Genomic DNA, 21,376 nt, shown 5'->3' with positions numbered 1-21,376 from the left:
TATTGGGATATGATCTTGGAAATGCTACTACCCCTCTAAGGCTGGTTTCACATGGCCATACTAGAGATAAATTTTAGCATTTGTCTTTCGGTCACATCATCCTGATGCTTTTTGACTTTATTGGTCCCAACTTAGATTGCTATAGAATCTGATTGTGATCCAAGTTTGATTTAGTTCTCAATCAATCAGACATCCGTTTGGTTCTGTCCATGTTTTTCATGGATAGATTGTGTACCCATTATAGTCTACGGGGCTGTTCACATGTCTGCGTTGTTTCGTGAACTGAGTTTCCACAAAAAATAAAGGGGCAGCACATGGATATCATCAGCAGATCACCCCAGTGCTGTCCATTTTTTACAGATTAATAGGTAAGAGAAGCTTGAACTTTTTTCTTCATACGAGGAAAAAGGAGGAAACTCTGTTAGTAAAAACTGACGCACGGACCAAAAACAGATAGAAAGCAGAGCCTGTTCACTGAGAAAAAATGTCCCATTTTTCCTGTATGCAAAATAACCTGACCTTAATAGAACCGGAGGGTCTGAAAGAGGCAGCACCTTAAGAGTTAAGATCTATGGGCCGGACATAGATTTCCCTGAGAATCTGCCTCCAGAGATTATTGTAAATGAAAGGGAGAGATACCAGTGTGAGACATGTAATGACTGACAGTCTGCTCGCCTGATCTACATCACATGTAACCCCTCCATTCTTTTACAGGCAGATTCTCGGGGAGATCTATGTCCGACCCTTAGATCTTAACAGCTCATTTACATACTAAGAAAAACGTAGATTTCTTGCGAATAAGACATCGGATCGCGGATATCAAGGCATCATTTTATTCAGCGTCCTATGATGTTCGTGCCCAGAGAGATGGCTGAGAAGGGTTTATGCTGCTGACAGATTCCTTGTAAGATAGAACAGCACTAGTCCTCAGTCTAATGGAAAAATCAAATATAACAACATACAGTATATTGTTATGGTTCTCAATGGCAAGAGAACATAGCCCAGCAAACATACGAACTAGCTCTTGGAAGGATGGAAACTAAACTGACCATGAACTAAACCTGCCGCACAACTAACAGTAGCCGGGTAGCGTAGCCTGCGTTTTATCCCTAGACGCCCAGCGCCGGCCGGAGGACTAACTAATCCTGGCAGAGGAAAATATAGTCCTGGCTCACCTCTAGAGAAATTTCCCCGAAAGGCAGACAGAGGCCCCCACAAATATTGGCGGTGATTTTAGATGAAATGACAAACGTAGTATGAAAATAGGTTTAGCAAAATTGAGGTCCGCTTACTAGATAGCAGGAAGACAGAAAGGGCACTTTCATGGTCAGCTGAAAACCCTATCAAAATACCATCCTGAAATTACTTTAAGACTCTAGTATTAACTCATAACATCAGAGTGGCAATTTCAGATCACAAGAGCTTTCCAGACACAGAAACGAAACTACAGCTGTGAACTGGAACAAAATGCAAAAACAAACAAGGACTAAGTCCAACTTAGCTGGGAGTTGTCTAGCAGCAGGAACATGCACAGAAAGGCTTCTGATTACAATGTTGACCGGCATGGAAGTGACAGAGGAGCAAGGCTAAATAGCGACTCCCACATCCTGATGGAAACAGGTGAACAGAGAGGATGATGCACACCAGTTCAATTCCACCAGTGGCCACCGGGGGAGCCCAAAATCCAATTTCACAACAGTACCCCCCCCTCAAGGAGGGGGCACCGAACCCTCACCAGAACCACCAGGGCGATCAGGATGAGCCCTATGAAAGGCACGGACCAAATCGGAGGCATGAACATCAGAGGCAGTCACCCAAGAATTATCCTCCTGACCGTATCCCTTCCATTTGACCAGATACTGGAGTTTCCGTCTGGAAACACGGGAGTCCAAGATTTTTTCCACAACGTACTCCAACTCGCCCTCAACCAACACCGGAGCAGGAGGCTCAACGGAAGGCACAACCGGTACCTCATACCTGCGCAATAATGACCGATGAAAAACATTATGAATAGAAAAAGATGCAGGGAGGTCCAAACGGAAGGACACAGGGTTAAGAATCTCCAATATCTTGTACGGGCCGATGAACCGAGGCTTAAACTTGGGAGAAGAAACCCTCATAGGGACAAAACGAGAAGACAACCACACCAAGTCCCCAACACAAAGCCGAGGACCAACCCGACGCCGGCGGTTGGCAAAAAGCTGAGTCTTCTCCTGGGACAACTTCAAATTGTCCACTACCTGCCCCCACATCTGATGCAACCTCTCCACCACAGCATCCACTCCAGGACAATCCGAAGATTCCACCTGACCAGAAGAAAATCGAGGATGAAACCCCGAATTACAGAAAAAGGGAGACACCAAGGTGGCAGAACTGGCCCGATTATTGAGGGCAAACTCCGCTAAAGGCAAAAAAGCAACCCAATCATCCTGATCTGCAGACACAAAACACCTCAAATATGTCTCCAAGGTCTGATTCGTCCGCTCGGTCTGGCCATTAATCTGAGGATGGAAAGCAGACGAGAAAGACAAATCTATGCCCATCCTAGCACAGAATGCTCGCCAAAATCTAGACACGAATTGGGTACCTCTGTCAGAAACGATATTCTCCGGAATACCATGCAAACGGACCACATTTTGAAAAAACAGAGGAACCAACTCGGAAGAAGAAGGCAACTTAGGCAGGGGAACCAAATGGACCATCTTAGAGAAACGATCACACACCACCCAGATGACAGACATCTTCTGAGAAACAGGAAGATCCGAAATAAAATCCATCGAGATGTGCGTCCAGGGCCTCTTCGGGATAGGCAAGGGCAACAACAATCCACTAGCCCGAGAACAACAAGGCTTGGCCCGAGCACAAACGTCACAAGACTGCACGAAGCCTCGCACATCTCGAGACAGGGAAGGCCACCAGAAGGACCTTGCCACCAAATCCCTGGTACCAAAGATTCCAGGATGACCTGCCAACGCAGAAGAATGAACCTCAGAAATGACTTTACTGGTCCAATCATCAGGAACAAACAGTCTACCAGGTGGGCAACGATCAGGTCTATCCGCCTGAAACTCCTGCAAGGCCCGCCGCAGGTCTGGAGAAACGGCAGACAATATCACTCCATCCTTAAGGATACCTGTAGGTTCAGAATTACCAGGGGAGTCAGGCTCAAAACTCCTAGAAAGGGCATCCGCCTTAACATTCTTAGAACCCGGCAGGTAGGACACCACAAAATTAAACCGAGAAAAAAACAACGACCAGCGCGCCTGTCTAGGATTCAGGCGTCTGGCGGACTCAAGATAAATTAGATTTTTGTGGTCAGTCAATACCACCACCTGATGTCTAGCCCCCTCAAGCCAATGACGCCACTCCTCAAAAGCCCACTTCATGGCCAAAAGCTCCCGATTCCCAACATCATAATTCCGCTCGGCGGGCGAAAATTTACGCGAGAAAAAAGCACAAGGTCTCATCACGGAGCAATCGGAACTTCTCTGCGACAAAACCGCCCCAGCTCCGATTTCAGAAGCGTCGACCTCAACCTGAAAAGGAAGAGCAACATCAGGCTGACGCAACACAGGGGCGGAAGAAAAGCGGCGCTTAAGCTCCCGAAAGGCCTCCACTGCAGCAGGGGACCAATCAGCAACATCAGCACCCTTCTTAGTCAAATCAGTCAATGGTTTAACAACATCAGAAAAACCAGCAATAAATCGACGATAAAAGTTAGCAAAGCCCAAAAATTTCTGAAGACTCTTAAGAGAAGAGGGTTGCGTCCAATCACAAATAGCCTGAACCTTGACAGGATCCATCTCGATGGAAGAGGGGGAAAAAATATATCCCAAAAAGGAAATCTTTTGAACCCCAAAAACGCACTTAGAACCCTTCACACACAAGGAATTAGACCGCAAAACCTGAAAAACCCTCCTGACCTGCTGGACATGAGAGTCCCAGTCATCCGAAAAAATCAAAATATCATCCAGATACACAATCATAAATTTATCCAAATAATCACGGAAAATGTCATGCATAAAGGACTGAAAGACTGAAGGGGCATTTGAAAGACCAAAAGGCATCACCAAATACTCAAAGTGGCCCTCGGGCGTATTAAATGCGGTTTTCCACTCATCCCCCTGCTTAATTCGCACCAAATTATACGCCCCACGAAGATCTATCTTAGAGAACCACTTGGCCCCCTTTATGCGAGCAAACAAATCAGTCAGCAGTGGCAACGGATATTGATATTTAACCGTGATTTTATTCAAAAGCCGATAATCAATGCACGGCCTCAAAGAGCCATCTTTCTTAGCCACAAAGAAAAAACCGGCTCCTAAGGGAGATGACGAAGGACGAATATATCCCTTTTCCAAGGACTCCTTTATATATTCTCGCATAGCAGCATGTTCAGGCACAGACAGATTAAATAAACGACCCTTAGGGTATTTACTACCTGGAATCAAATCTATGGCACAATCGCACTCCCGGTGCGGAGGTAATGAACCAAGCTTAGGTTCTTCAAAAACGTCACGATATTCAGTCAAGAATTCAGGAATCTCAGAGGGAATAGATGATGAAATGGAAACCACAGGTACGTCCCCATGCGTCCCCTTACATCCCCAGCTTAACACAGACATAGCTTTCCAGTCAAGGACTGGGTTATGAGATTGCAGCCATGGCAATCCAAGCACCAACACATCATGTAGGTTATACAGCACAAGAAAGCGAATAATCTCCTGGTGATCCGGATTAATCCGCATAGTTACTTGTGTCCAGTATTGTGGTTTATTGCTAGCCAATGGGGTGGAGTCAATCCCCTTCAGGGGTATAGGAGTTTCAAGAGGCTCCAAATCATACCCACAGCGTTTGGCAAAGGACCAATCCATAAGACTCAAAGCGGCGCCAGAGTCGACATAGGCATCCGCGGTAATAGATGATAAAGAACAAATCAGGGTCACAGATAGAATAAACTTAGACTGTAAAGTGCCAATTGAAACAGACTTATCAAGCTTCTTAGTACGCTTAGAGCATGCTGATATAACATGAGTTGAATCACCGCAATAGAAGCACAACCCATTTTTTCGTCTAAAATTCTGCCGTTCACTTCTGGACAGAATTCTATCACATTGCATATTCTCTGGCGTCTTCTCAGTAGACACCGCCAAATGGTGCACAGGTTTGCGCTCCCGCAGACGCCTATCGATCTGGATAGCCATTGTCATGGACTCATTCAGACCCGCAGGCACAGGGAACCCCACCATAACATCCTTAATGGCATCAGAGAGACCCTCTCTGAAATTCGCCGCCAGGGCGCACTCATTCCACTGAGTAAGCACAGCCCATTTACGGAATTTCTGGCAGTATATTTCAGCTTCGTCTTGCCCCTGAGATAGGGACATCAAGGCCTTTTCCGCCTGAAGTTCTAACTGAGGTTCCTCATAAAGCAACCCCAAGGCCAGAAAAAACGCATCCACATTGAGCAACGCAGGATCCCCTGGAGCCAATGCAAAAGCCCAATCCTGAGGGTCGCCCCGGAGCAAAGAAATCACAATCCTGACCTGCTGAGCAGGATCTCCAGCAGAGCGAGATTTCAGGGACAAAAACAACTTGCAATTATTTTAGAAATTGTGAAAGCAAGCTCTATTCCCCGAGAAAAATTCAGGCAAAGGAATTCTAGGTTCAGATATAGGAACATGAACAACAAAATCTTGTAAGTTTTGAACTTTCGTGGTGAGATTATTCAAACCTGCAGCTAAACTCTGAATATCCATTTTAAACAGGTGAACACAGAGCCATTCCAGGATTAGAAGGAGAGAGAGAGAGAAAGGCTGCAATATAGGAAGACTTGCAAGAGATTCAATTACAAGCACACTCAGAACTGAGAAAAAAAAAAAAAAATCTTCAGCAGACTTCTCTTTTCTCTCCTTTCTCTGTCAATTAATTTAACCCTTTATGGCCGGTCAAACTGTTATGGTTCTCAATGGCAAGAGAACATAGCCCAGCAAACATACGAACTAGCTCTTGGAAGGATGGAAACTAAACTGACCATGAACTAAACCTGCCGCACAACTAACAGTAGCCGGGTAGCGTAGCCTGCGTTTTATCCCTAGACGCCCAGCGCCGGCCGGAGGACTAACTAATCCTGGCAGAGGAAAATATAGTCCTGGCTCACCTCTAGAGAAATTTCCCCGAAAGGCAGACAGAGGCCCCCACAAATATTGGCGGTGATTTTAGATGAAATGACAAACGTAGTATGAAAATAGGTTTAGCAAAATTGAGGTCCGCTTACTAGATAGCAGGAAGACAGAAAGGGCACTTTCATGGTCAGCTGAAAACCCTATCAAAATACCATCCTGAAATTACTTTAAGACTCTAGTATTAACTCATAACATCAGAGTGGCAATTTCAGATCACAAGAGCTTTCCAGACACAGAAACGAAACTACAGCTGTGAACTGGAACAAAATGCAAAAACAAACAAGGACTAAGTCCAACTTAGCTGGGAGTTGTCTAGCAGCAGGAACATGCACAGAAAGGCTTCTGATTACAATGTTGACCGGCATGGAAGTGACAGAGGAGCAAGGCTAAATAGCGACTCCCACATCCTGATGGAAACAGGTGAACAGAGAGGATGATGCACACCAGTTCAATTCCACCAGTGGCCACCGGGGGAGCCCAAAATCCAATTTCACAACAGTATATACAATGACAAGCACCGCTATATACTATGTGGGACTGATAGTGTTAAAATGCTACAAAAGAAAAATTCCTGCAGGTTATTATTGCATGGTTTTTTTTCTCACAAATCTGACCCATTAACCCTTTTTGTTCCAGGTTTCTCAGCTAACAGATGATGTGACAACCTCTGAACCTGCCACATGCTTTACCGCATTACGAACTATATGGAGAGAAAGAAAGAGCAAGTGCAAGTTCTCCCAAGGACTTATGGCCCCCAAACAGCTTCAGACAATCAGGCTGCCTTCAGCCATTGGTCGCGGTCTATTAGTAGCCTATAAACTACTCATCTGCTCCGGGGGACAAGATGTTAATGGGGCTGGTTAGAGCCGTCACCTGCAACCTCCAGACCCTACAGGGAAGGAACAATGGGGATAATCATGACAATGACAAAATATAGGGAATGTTTCTATTCAAGTGCAAAGCAGGGTTTCTTTCCGCAGGCGAGGAAAAAAAACATCCCTCTAAATCTTACCCTTATATAGTAAAATCAGGGACATTAAATTCATAAATATATTAAATTCTATTGTCCTCTGTTATCAGCCATTTCAGGCTAAAGAGAGGCTGGCTTTAGATCACAACATACTTTTTTGCAGCAATTTTTTTTGGTTTTGAGTGGTTCAGGAAAAACACTGTTTACAAAAGGCGTTTTTGTTCCTTTTTTACGGGCGATTTTCATTTTTTTAACGGGCGAAAAGCACTGTAAAAACGCTTAAAGAATTGACATGATGAGAAAAAAAAGCAGCAGGACTCAAATTGCGAGCAGAAAAAAAAAGCGCATGTGCACGAGATTTCAGCAATCTCATTGATTGTACTGGTCCTGTAAAACGCTGCATAATATACACAGCAAAAAACATGTAAAATACGACATGTGAACATACTTTTGGAGTAAAATAATATTTTTTTTTAAATAGGGTTATAATTGTCCATAAGCACGAACTGTTGAGATTAGTGATTGACGGCAGCGCTGTCGATGTGATGTCACCACTGATCAACAAAGATTGTAGCAGTGGTCAGGGTTGCCAATCATCCAAATATTCCAGGACAGTCTGTAAAAAAATGATTATTTTTTGCCCCATCCATGAAAAAAATAAGGTTTTCTCACTTTTGTGAAGTTGAAGAAACATTAACAGATTAATTTGACCCTAATTATCATCTTTTTACAGTTTACAGTGATTGCAGCTGATGTCTTCATATCAGAATTAAGCAAAACCAAAGAAAAACAATATGTGCATTTACCATAATGAAAATAAATAAGTAAAAAAGTAATTGCATTAAATAATTAACATAGGATACTTAGTAAACGATTTCTACTGTGGGTAGACACTTTTCCTGGTGTCTGCCCTAATTTTTGGAAATGTTTGGACTCCAAGTTGGGTCTCATTCATGTGTGTTGCCTGAATTTGGCAGAGCTCTCGGAGCACCAGGCCTACACCTGTCACTCATCCATCTGTTATTGACCAATGTCTAAGCTAGAAATCCTCCTCCAGGCCCTGTCCCAGGCATCCATGCTCCACATTTATACTAGTTATACTCTGGGTCAATTGATGCCACTTTTTTCTGGCGTCTGCCCCTAATTTTAGCTGTTTAGGAAGCTATTTGGCCCCCTTAGGGTGTTGTCTACGCGTTTGGTTTTGCCTCCCATTGAATTCTTTGGGGTTTGGGCACGTTCAACAAACCATGTTGGATGTTCACCTTGAAAGGTTCGCTCCTCTCTAATCGAGATGCATAAAACAGATGTCTGCAGGGTACAGCGCAACAGTTCAAGTATTCTAGCGCATAAATTAACCATACTATTATTGTAATCCCTAACTTTGACTATTGTCCGCTCTTATCAGCCTGTTTCCATGTTAGTTCTCAATTATCCTGAGCAATGGTTCTCTGTCTTCAGCATTTTTCCACATGCAAAAATAATTAGCTATTGTCTGCTGCTATCAGCCATTTTATCATTATATTACTTTTAGTTTCCCTGAGTTATTGTCTGCTGTTATCAGTCATTTTAATATTATATAATTTAGAATCTCCTTAAGCTATTGTCTGCTGTTATCAGCCATTTGCCTTTAATCACAATCATCACCTGAATGCCTCACGCATGTGCAGCGCCCCTAGGGTCCTGGTCGTTGCAGTAATGTCATTCTCCTCTAGGGGGGAGTGATGTTACGTTTGAAGGCAATAAAGGAGATCTCACTAACAGGTAACACCAACCCGCAACACACTTCATACTCCAGTCCACCAGGGGGAGCTATGCTCCTATTTATTAGGGCACTCTTCACAATTAGGTAAAACTGGTGGTCTGGATAGGAAGTTAGGTCAGAAGCTGGCTGAGCTTCACTCAGGCAGCTGCTAGCTGAGCTCCGCTCAGTTAGTTGGTCCCTGACAGGGGTGGGATCCTGTCAGAGGCCTAGACAGAAGGCCACGGAGCTGCGCCTGCCCCACGTGCGGCAGTTCCTAAGAAAGGACACGAGCAGAGAACTGTATTGTAAAGCGTGAGAAGTCATAGCAAAAGGAGAGGAAACCATAAGGTGTTCTGCCCTGCACAGGCTGCCTCCTTCTGAGGTGCAGGATCCTGGTAGCCAGAACACCGAGGGAGCAACAGTCATTTATTCCTTGCTCCAGAGACCGGCAGGACAGCTAATTTCAAGTTACTGATCCGCCCTATACCCAGGAGGCACGGTGGCAACTAGTGGAGGCCGGGGCATGCTAGAGTCCCTGTAAAAAGCCTCAGGCCACCAGTCATACAGGTTTGTCTTATCCTATCCATCAGGGGGACAGAGAAAAAGACATACAGTAACATCTAGAACATCTACAACAGTTGTGAGGACCTTATGAGAGGCTCAGCAGTAAGGTACTACAACACCCAGGCGCTAGTGGAAGGCTACTGATTTCCACCTGGATAATGGGACTCTGGATTTGAACTTCACCTGTGGGAAGGTATGCCATCTAGCTGCCATAACATCACCCCAGCGGACCTCTTAATGCGGCGTCGGTCACCGTGACCGAATACCACAGGTGGCGTCACGAACATTTCCCCTTTCCCTAGGGCCACGGACCAGGTCAGCCACCGTGACATTCCCCTTGAGAACCGAAGGACCCAGTACCGAGTACCCCACTGCTCTATGGTTTCGATCCACATGTCCGCCAGACAAAAAACTACCGTATTTTCCGGCGTATAAGACGACTGGGCGTATAAGACGACCCCCCAACTTTTCCAGTTAAAATATAAAATCTTCTTAAAAGTCAGGGGTCTTCTTATACACCGTATGTCGTCTTATAGGGCCGTGACTAATGTGCCTTTTGGGAAGGGGGGGAGTGGTCCTGATTACAACGAGGGGGCGTTTCACAGGAAAGTGAGTATCCCCCATTACCTGATCGTAGCGCTGCAGCGTGGGGTCTCTGCTGGGAGCGGCGGCTGCTGTGCTGTGGGGCGGCGGCTCCTCTTCTGCAGTGTGGGGCCTCTGTGCTGTGGGGCGGCGGCGTATCTTCATGCAGTCGGGGCTCCTCCGGCATCTCATTAAAGCCTGGAGGCCCCGCCGGCAGCTCCATCGGTGTAATGCGGTGGCCTCCGGGAAAATGGCCGCTGCTCAGATTCAGATCTCGTCCCGAGATCTCGGGAGACGAGATCTGAATCTGAGCAGCGGCCATTTTCCCAGAGGCAGCTCAATAGGTGTTATGCGGTGGCCTCCGGGAAAATGGCCGCTGGGGGCGGCGCATGCTCAGACTCAGATCTCGTCCCGAGATCTCGGGACACGAGATCTGAATCTGAGCAGCGGCCATTTTCCCGGAGGCCACCGCATTGCACCGATTGAGCTGCCGGCGGGGCCTCCGGGCTTTAACGAGATGCCCCGACTGCATGAAGATACGCCGCCGCCACCGCCCCACAGCACAGAGGCCCCACACTGCAGAAGAGGAGCCGCCGCCCCACAGCACAGCCGCCGCCGCTCCCAGCACAGAGACCCCACGCTGCAGCGCTACGATCAGGTAATGGGGGATAGTTCACGCACTTTCCTGTGAGACGCCCCCTCGTCGTCATCAGGACCACTCCCCCCCCCCCACCATATACACCGGCGTACAAGGCGATACCCGGCGTATAAGACGACCCCCGACTTTTAAGAAGATTTTCAGGGGTTAAAAAGTCGTCTTATACGCCGGAAAATACGGTATTTGATTTTCTAAATTTTTTATGATTTAGATATCTTTCCTTTCTTTCCTTATCCGCATCAGAGAGAGTGAGGCCTAAGAAAAGGTTTGCGGTGAATACGGGGTGAGTAGAAACTGACGGCGGTGTGAGGTTGTTATATCGGGACATCTGGACAGTGCAGGATTCAGCTGGATTACCCCAGTGAGCTTACATGTGAAACAGAGTGTGAGCGCGGGTTTTATTTCAGCGCTGGAGTGGCGCTACTAATCGTAATATTAGGAAACACATAAAGATGGATGGAGGATTCTTCATGTGTTACTTGTAATGTTCGGAGTCTTCTCCCATCATGTATTCCCTATTCCAGGATCTCACACACATTGTACGCTTGTATGGGAATCCACTGTAAGCGAAAAGCAAGTCTCGTGTCTGATCGTCATATGTGTGACTTCATTAATACTTTTGGGGGAAATAATTTCAAATTTTTGGTAATTGGGGAATTTCTGCACTTTGTTGGGATTTACTATTATCTGGGCCTATTCAGTCCTAGAGTTAAGGCTGTCATACACATGAGACAAACGACAGTCGACCTCACCAATATCAGCAGCTGCCAACTGTCCAATGTCCAACGTTGACCTTTTTGTTCTGAGCTAAATAAACCGCCCCAGAGGAATCTACCAGCGACTTTCTTACCGAGAACATGGATGCAATCGGCAGAATTAGCGCTCCTGTGTATGCTGGCTGATCTATCAGCTGAACCATCCATGGGCCCACAGCTCTGTGTTCTGCATGTGTCTCCTTACTCATAGGAATGGTCCTAGGTCTGATCAAGTAATGAGGTGCAGAATATCATGTAGACATTAGTAGCTCTAAATATCTGACATGCGATCTTCATCTTTTCTTCTCTTAGATCTCTATGGTATATTTATTCTATCTCCTGCCATCTTCTTCTCTGGATTTCTCTTCGGTGTCATCTGTACCATCATATTTGGGTAAGTCTCATAATGATTTCTGGGCTACATGGGGGTCTGTGTAAGAAATCTCACATCTTCAGGTCATCACACGAGTCAGTGACGGGTACAATCTCGTGTAGACGCTTAGTGGCTCCTAACCTGGGTCTGACCTGCTGGGAGCTCAATGGACTATTCTGTACAAGAGAAAGAAAATGATGATTGTCATAAACACCAAAAATTACTGCAGAAAGGGACATATAAAATAGATGAAGAACAATATATCTCATTACAGCATTGTGCAGAATATAGAGATGGATTACTTTATAATGTGACTTCTGTTTAATATTTTACAGACATCTAGAAAAGAAATATTTCTGGAGAGAAGTTACAAGACAAGATTCCTTGGAGGCCGATATAAAGAGTAGGGTGGCTCCTAACGGTAAGTACGGCCGTCACCAATCTGACATTAATATCTATGCACATGCAGATACTTCTTGGTGGCTTTTACATTACATGGACTCAGTCCACATTGTAGAGCTGAAAAATGACTCCAGTGATGTTCTGATTCCTCTCTTTCATTACATGAAATATATTTCTTAAAAAAAGCAATTTTACAAAGTAAGATAATCTCATTAGATCTTGCAAGTGAATGTACCATAGAGATAGGAGAAACATATAGAAGTTTTTCCTTTTCAAATGCTGATTTCAATGTTCTGTGTTACAGGAGAACATGAGGATGAAGCACCTATTATAACTGGTGATGTTCCTCATGGACCCATGGCTGAACCGAGAGATGTCCACAAAGACCCCAACATCTCTTTCCCTGGACCCCATTATGTCTTGACCAATATCTACCCGTATGAGGATATGATCATCTCCTCTGACAGTAAGTTTAAGGCTTTTATTACATGTACTATAACATGTATTATAACAGAAAAAAAAACTAACATAAAAATCTCTAAAAGAAACATGCAGGTAATTTAACCCTATAAATAGAGTTGACGCTGGGGGTTGCGTCCCTGTGTCTTTAAACTTCACAGTACCGTTTAGAGGTTACAAAACTTGTATAATATTAATATTCTTTATCAAAAATCTAAAAACTTGTATTAAATTAATGCTAATGTCCTTGTTTTGAGTTACAGAAGAACAAGAGGATGAAATAACAATTGTAAATGATGATGCTCCTCATGGATCCATGGCTGAACAGAGAGATGTCCACAAAGACACCAACATCTCTACACCTGGCCCCCACTATGTCATAATCAATATTGACCCATATGAGGATATGATCATCTCTTTTGACAGTAAGTAATCAGGCTTTTATTACATGTATTTAACAGAAAAAATTACTTCCTAACAATAAAAATCTCAAAAAGGAGCATGTCGGTGACCGAGTCCCTACAAAAATGTTACTCTGGGGGCTGGGTCCATCTATTTTCATTATTAACTGTACCATTTAGAGATTATTAAGCATGCACAATCTGAATATGTCTAACAAACCTATAGGAGCTTTAATTTATCAATTCTAATTCTATGTTCTGTGTTACAGAAGAACAAGAGGATGAAATCCTGAAAGTAAATGATGATGCTCCTCATGGACCGATGGCTGAAAAAAGAGAAGTTCTCAAAAAGACCAACATCTCTACACCTGGTCTTGGTTATGTGATCAACAATACGGACCTGGATGAGGATGTGGTCATCTCCTCTGACAGTAAGTTCTCAGGGTTTTATAAAGTGTTTAATAGAAAAAAAATGCCAAAAGAACTGTGTCTAAAAGAAGCATGTAGGTAATTAAATCCTATAAATACAGTTCACACTGGTGGTTGGGTCCATCTATCTTCAAACTTTACTGTACTATTTGGTGGTTAAAAAACTTGTATGATATTAGTATTCTTAAACAAACATATAAGCTTGTATTCTAATAATGCTAATTTTAATGTTTTGTGTTACAGAAGAACAAGAGGATGAAATAACTATTGGAAATGATGATGCTCCTCATGGACCGATGGCCGAGAAGAGAGATGTTGTCGTAAACAGCATCATCTCTACGCCTGGTCTTGGTTACATCATAATCAATATGGACCTGGATGAGGATGTGATCATCTCCTCTGACAGTAAGTTTTCAGGGTTTTATAAAAGGTGTTTATAAGAAAAAAGCAATCTAATAATAAAAAGAAATCAGTAAAAGAAGCATGTAGGTGAATTTAACATAGAGGGAACTCTTATGGTTTGGTCCCTCTGTTTTCATACTGTACTGTACTATTAAGAGGTTATAAAACCTGCTTGGTATTAACAATCATATAGAAATTATTATTTTATTAATTGCTAATTTCAATGTTGAACCTTACAGAAGAACAAGAGGATGAAATCACTAATGTAAATGACGATGCTCCTCGTGGACCTGTGGTCGAAAATAGGGATGTCCTCGAAAACACCACCATCTCTAAGCCTAGGCCTGATTATGTAATCATCAATATGGACCTGGACGAGGATGTGGTCAGCTATTCTGACAGTAAGTTTATTTCTTCTTCACATTGATAAGAAGAATGCTTACTACCATAAATATCATCAGTTCTATTAATTTACATAACATGAAAAAATGTAAATCTACCAATCTTTTAATCACTTTATTTTACAGAACAAGAGGACAGAGAACATATTCCACCTCCTCTGAGTCCTCCTCCGTCTACTACTCCGCCTCCTCAACACTTTGATGAAGATCTTGTCCTGGTCAAAGACATGGAGAAATGGAGAGACTTCATGAAGTTTGTCATGCAGGAACTTCTGGCCTATGCCAGCCAAAGCCAAATTTAAGTCCTTAGGGTTCCTGTGTATGTTGTATGATATATGTTATATTTTAGTATTAACAGGCAATAGGCTAAATAATTAGAAATTGGCCACTAACGTCCTAAACGTTGAAAGCATTATTTTTCTTTACGGCAACTAAATCACCAGTCTGTGAGCCAAGATTTGCAGGACTACATGAGAATGGCTGTTGTCATTCTCGAATCACGAATATAATACAATATAAATAATCTTTACTAAATCACAATATATAATAAAAATGGCTGATCACAAGACTAACAAATTAAAAACACAAAGAAGAGTCGGTGATCATGGCATAAATAATAAGATGAATACTTCATCATGATCACATTATATGCATATACAGCAATACTGACGTAAAATGTAAATGTAATAAATCACAAGAGCTGATGGCGCGAAAAGAAGTTCTCAAGTACGTTTAGACATGCTGTAGGACCAGAAATGGCAGCCTTCACATCAACCCTGACAGTCTTTTCACCATCATAGTTTTTTCAAGGAGTTATAGGAAACGGGGTGGAGCGCTGTATATGTACCATATGTGCCATGAGGGAGGGATTTCTAGTAAATTGTAATCTAATAGCACAAGACCCAAAAATCATAGTCAGGGTACTATTCCTATGACAGGAATGATAAGGTGTGGGACATACCTGAACATTGAGATTAAATAATGCCACCATATATTACATAGAACTTTATTATTATCTAATGATAATAAATAACATGTAGACTTTTTCTGTTGCCCCACTCATTAGGTGAAGAAGAGCGGGGTCTCGCTGTGTTCCCACAATGAATATGGGATCCAGCTGGAGATGACAAGCTCACATCAACACAAGGCAGATTCCCAGCGCAGTCACATCTCAACCACTGGATATGACATTTTCTGGATTTTCAGTAGCTAGATAAACTCACAGATAAAGTGAAATACCTACTGCACATGAGACAGATTCCGGGCTCGGTCTCTGATCTCAACTACTGGATAAGACATTTTCTGGACTTTCCACAGCTAGACACACTCATAGAACAAGTGAGTTTCCTTCTGCATGACGAGACAGATTCCAGGCTCGGTCTCTGATGTCAATCACTGGATAAGACATTTCCTGGACTTTCCGCAGCTAGACGCACTCATAGAACAAGTGAGTTTCCTTCTGCATGACAAGACAGATTCCAGGCTCAGTCTCTGATCTCAATCACTGGACAAGACATTTTCTGGACTTTCCTTAGCTAAACGCACTCACAGATAAAGTGAGATGCCTACTGCACACGAGACAGACTATGGACTCGGTTTCTGATCTCAACCACTGGATATTACAGTTACTGGACTTTCTGCAGCTAGACGCACTCACAGATAAAGTGAGATGCCTTCTGCACACGAGACAGATTCTGGGCTCAGGCTCTGTTCTCATCAGTGGATAAAACATTTGATGGACTTTCCACAGCTAGATGTAATCACGAATCAAGTGAGTTAACTGCTGCACCATGACACAGACTCCGGGCTCGGTCTCTGTTGTCATCAATGATCATCTGCAGCCCAAGGGAAGGGCAGTCCTTCAGTCAAGGTTCCCTAGAGGTTTCCTCCACTGGGGGTTTTTCCTCTCCTGACAGCTGAAGGTCGACTCTTTGTGAGTCAATGTCCCTTTGTTATCATTATTATTGGGGCACTTTTTAAGACTATTGCCCTGACTTCTAATGGGAACTTCTACATTACCCACCTTGAATGAAGTTAATAAAGAAGTCAGTGAATCATGTGTAGCAGTGTATCTGAGCCTCTATCAATCCTTACAATACAGCAGAATATACACAACATTATTATTATATTTTGTATAGCATTAAACACATGGCGGCTTATATTTGTGTTTTCTCACAATCAAACTTATTTGCCACAAATTTAATGTTCCTCATTAATTCTGCCCATCTTCTTCGGCCTGTTTCACAATGGGGCTGGGATCTCCAGTACAACCAGGACTTTAATGTCACTGCACACCATACAGTTATGATACACACATGACATCAGAACATTATGATGTGAGTCATCTGAGGACTAGTTATTGCCTCTGGGGACGCAAATCAGTGGCAAATGCTTTGCGAAGAAATGTGAAAGGCCTGTTCGAGCTGGAAGTTCCAACCCAAGGTGCAGAAGACAGAAGATGCTTGCAACCGGAGAAGGGGAAAGCAACTTTTGCCAGCTTTCTATGGTTCAGCAAAACGGTTTCAACAGTTGGCAGCCATAATGCTCAATTTGAGGGGAGCAAATTGCAAAAAAATCTGTATTCTTGAGCATACAAATTTTTTGTACAGTAAGAGTTGAATTCTCTAATCTCCATTACATAGTCTTTAGTATACAATGATTATGTCTCTCACCCAAAGGACATCAAGGTATTTGTGGTTTTCCAACTGGCTTAACAATAAGCTGCTAAAAGTCATTGTAGGTAAATTATACCTTGTGTTCCGTAAATCAAATAAGTGCCCTACTGTAGGTTCTTTTTTTTTAATAATCTCTAAATAAACACATTACATGTGTTGAGCACGTTTTGTAAAATGGCAGTACAGCTTCGTAAATTCACACTTCTGAATCCTCACAGCGCGCACTGTCAGGATTCTCCGGTTCCAGGAGCAAGCGATCATGTGACCATGTGATCATGTGCGATTTCCACACCTCTGGCCACATTTCAACTAGACGTGTTTGGCTTTGCCCAATTTTCTCTTTTGTATTGAGGGTGGCCGCACACAGTTTGCATGTATGAAAGTTACATACTTGTAGTCACATGACTGCCCACTCCCAGCACCAGAGAACTTCATAGCGCTCTATGCACACACTGGGAGGATTCAGAAGTCAGTAGTCAAATAGAGTGACTGCAGACTAACCTCAAGCCTAGATAACACCTTTAACCAAAATCAGTCTACTAGGACTAATATTACCAGAATACAGTGGCCATATAATGGTTGTATCAGTTCTGCACCAGTACTTTGCAGACCATATATGCTTCAACTTCTTAAATTCATACTTCTGAATGCTCACAGTGCGTACTGTCAGGATTCGCCAGTGTCGGGAGAGGTCATGTGACCGCAAGTATGCAATTTCCGAACCTCCGGCCAAGGGCGTACATAGAAATCATGTTGCCCTATAGCAGAAGTTCTAATTGGGACCCCCCGAAAAACAAAAAAAATAAAATATTCAGCTGTGTCACAGAGGAGCATATGTCATAACTTTGCAGTCATTACAAAGCAATGTTCCTCCTACTGAAGCCCTAGAGTCCCCTTTCATTGCCCCTCTAAAGTATAATGCCAACAAAAGTGCCATACAAATACTGTATGATACTGTCATGAATGTGTCAGAGGCTGCAGACCATCACACTGCATCTGGCTGCAGAAGGTCTCAGCAGTTTGCTTTTCAGACTTCTTCCTGGACCTTCTGACTCTATGACCCATTGGCAACCTTTCCCCGACTCTAACGGACACACCTGTACCTGGGTATTTATAACTCCCAGCTTGCTGCCGGGAATTGCCAGTGATATTTCCATTTCCTTTTCTCCCTGTCTTAAGGCTTGGAGCTGTAGCAGTCGGCTATCTTCCTCTTTGGTGTTTGGAGGATGTATGTATTTCTCTCTGGGTCTACTCAAGATAAGTGTTCCCCTTGTTTGTGTATCCCATCTGTCTTTAGTAATAGTGGGGATCAACTAGTGTTACCCCATCCTTCCCCAAGCAGGGCTTATTGCTAGGGTGAGGCAGGGATTAGGTATCCTGCTCGGCGATAGGTGCAGAACCTATATAGGGACGCTTAGGGCAGACAGGGTGACATTAGATCTGCTTAGGGGACTCCACTCCCTGCTTCCCTAGTGTTGGGCCCCCTTCCCCTTATCCCTTTGTGTTGCACTTACATGACAGACACCCCCACAGTGACTTCCTCCACAGTACCCTACACATGTACATTATGATGACCCTACTGTACCCCACCTCAAGTCCCCCGCAAAGTATTGTGACCTCAACACAGTATGATCCCCAACTGTGACCCCCACATAGCCCTCCATGCAGTATATTGGGCATACATATAGTATATCTGCAACACACCTCATCACACTGTATAATGGCCCCCGCTATATAGTATAATGCACTCTCCATAGTCCTCCATATAGTGCACTCCCTTTAGTCATCCAAAAAATATAATCCACTCCCAATAGTCCTCCCTATATATTATAATGCACTCCCCATAGTCCTCCATACAGTACAATGCAACTCATAGTCCTCCATAAAATAAAATGCACCCCACAGTCCTCTATACGGTATAATACACTCATCACAGTCCTATATAGTATAATGAACTCCCCATAGTCCTCCATGCAGTATAATGCACTTCATAGTCCGCTACACAGTATAATGCACACCCTATAGTCTGCCATAAAGTATAATGCACCCCCATAGTCTCCTTATAGTATATTGAACCCACATAGTTCTTCATATAGTATAATGCACTCTTTATAGTCCTCCATATAGCATAATGCACCCCATAGTTCTCTATATAGTATAATGAACTCCCCATAGGGGTTTCTCTGGCCTTCACCCTTTAATTCCTGTCCTGGACTTATACAGGATCCCCTATGTTGGGGCCACAGATTGATCAGCTGACAAGTGGTTCAGGCTGACAGAAAGAATGGTCTGGTGGCCAAGTCAGAACCAGGAGGTTGGTACAAGGCACAAAAACACAAGTCTAGAAAGTAGTCAAAAAATGGGCTAAGGTCAAAATTAGGAATGTCCACTGGGAAAATAAGCAGATAGACAGATGTTCACTGAAGCTAGTCAAGTTATAACTGGCAGTGGACAGCATGATTTAAGGAGCTTAAATAGCTTGCAGTGTTGAGGGAGGATTTAAAGTGATCCTTCACGGTTAACCCAGTGATTTCCAAATTAATATATAAGGTGTTGCCGGCAACTGAAAATGACCAGACGGAGACGTGTGTCTCTGTATGGGGGATTGAGCAGATCTCTGGCCCCCGTTTATTCTGCATGACTTTATCACAGTCATAGAAATTACACTTCAACCAATCAGCATAAGAACACGCTCACGGTTCTTAGCCTATAAGAATACAGGAACAATCTGTGCGTCAAAGTTTTGTAGAACAATACACCCTCAGTCTCATGTTCTACCGAGGTTGCAACAATCAAGGTCTCATCAAAATCTCATAACAGCTGTAACCTTTAGCCTACTAACAAAATTTATATAAAAACAACAAAATGGAGTCGAAAAGCACAAAATGGAGATTCTTTCTTAATTTCTTCCTTCACATTCCCCCCTAGATAAATTTTGTTAATTAATGTCCAGCATCAGAGATACTATCACAAGCTCTAAGCTCGAGGGGTACTGGTCTTCACATGGCTGGTGCCATGTTACCAGCCATGGCTGTTGCGGCGTACCCGTCCCCCCTGTATACTAGAATTTACGAATAACAATTGTTGATAACAGTAGTGGGGATCTTTTGAAGACAGCCATGCGCTTGGCTTCAACATCTTCATCAGATAACTTTGTGAAATCGGTGTAGAGAAGAGCAGAGATAGCAACGCTTTTGGTTTCATCACTAGTTATCCTAGTGCAGAATTTCCTAATACACACAGAAATACACCAAAAAAACAAGTTTTAGTATTACATACATGACAAAGATAAAGGTGAATACTGGCAGCCATTTTAAATACAGTTATATCTGCAAGCATAGGAAAAACTTATTGTTTCACAGTATGAGAGTATAGCAGTACAAAAAGGTATAAAGATATATATTTTCATCTTGACAATCCCCCCTAAATACTAAGTTTTTCCCCTAAAGAAAGATCCTTCGAGACTGTCCATGTGATGGGAAAAGGGGAGGTGGATTTCTTCATCCAGACACCTCAGAAGCTCTCCCCTAGCGAGAGGCCTCCAGGCAGCTGAACCCTTCCCTAACCTCACATGGAGTTCTCCCACTGTCCCTAAACTAAATCTCTTAACATCATTTGAGAATGGGGGGGGTTTGTTTACTCTCTTGAGGGGGACATACTTAGGGATCTCCCCTGGATCAGTACCATCTTACTCTGGTGGGTCTACTTCTTAATTGAGGAAGGTGCCAGTCGGGATTGCTTTCACTAACTACCTAGGCCTGCCCAGGTGTACTTATACGTCCATCATATTATCATTGTTTGTTTGTAAAATGAGAGAGGTTGGTTCTCAGGGTCAGCCAATTGTTTTTGCATAGCTAGTCAGAGGGCCTCCAGGAATAATACTCCTGTATCTGTCTTACCCTACCTGATGTGGTTGGTTCTCTGGTGGTGGGGGCGACATGACATGCTGGTCTACAGCTCCTTCCCAAAAGGATTACTGTCAGCCTACTCCCAAAAGTTAGTGTCTCCAGTATCCACCAACCACAATCCTGTGTCAGCTTATGTCACTGCATGTGATCTTGTCTGGACAGGATTCAGTGTAATTCTCTTAGGTCGGGTTGCAGCACGGGTCATACAAGTGTTAGGGCCCAAATCCTCAACTATACCCTAAAAGGCATCACAGCTATAATTGACAAATCTTTGTTCACTGTAATATATATATATTTGATCCATTCAACATTTTTTATTAATCTGCACCTGTGGGATTATAGAAGCAAAGCCGGCATAAATCTGGTTCTGGGCTTTAAACTGGTCAGGCACCCCCCTTGGCACCCCAATAGCATCAATATATACTAGTGGATCTTCTTCACAACTCATGTGGAGCTGATCGAGACTTCTCC

This window comes from Ranitomeya variabilis, chromosome 3, assembly GCF_051348905.1.
Source record: "Ranitomeya variabilis isolate aRanVar5 chromosome 3, aRanVar5.hap1, whole genome shotgun sequence".
In the NCBI taxonomy this organism is placed as follows: Eukaryota; Metazoa; Chordata; class Amphibia; order Anura; family Dendrobatidae; genus Ranitomeya; species Ranitomeya variabilis.
This window is presented reverse-complemented; position numbering follows the sequence as displayed.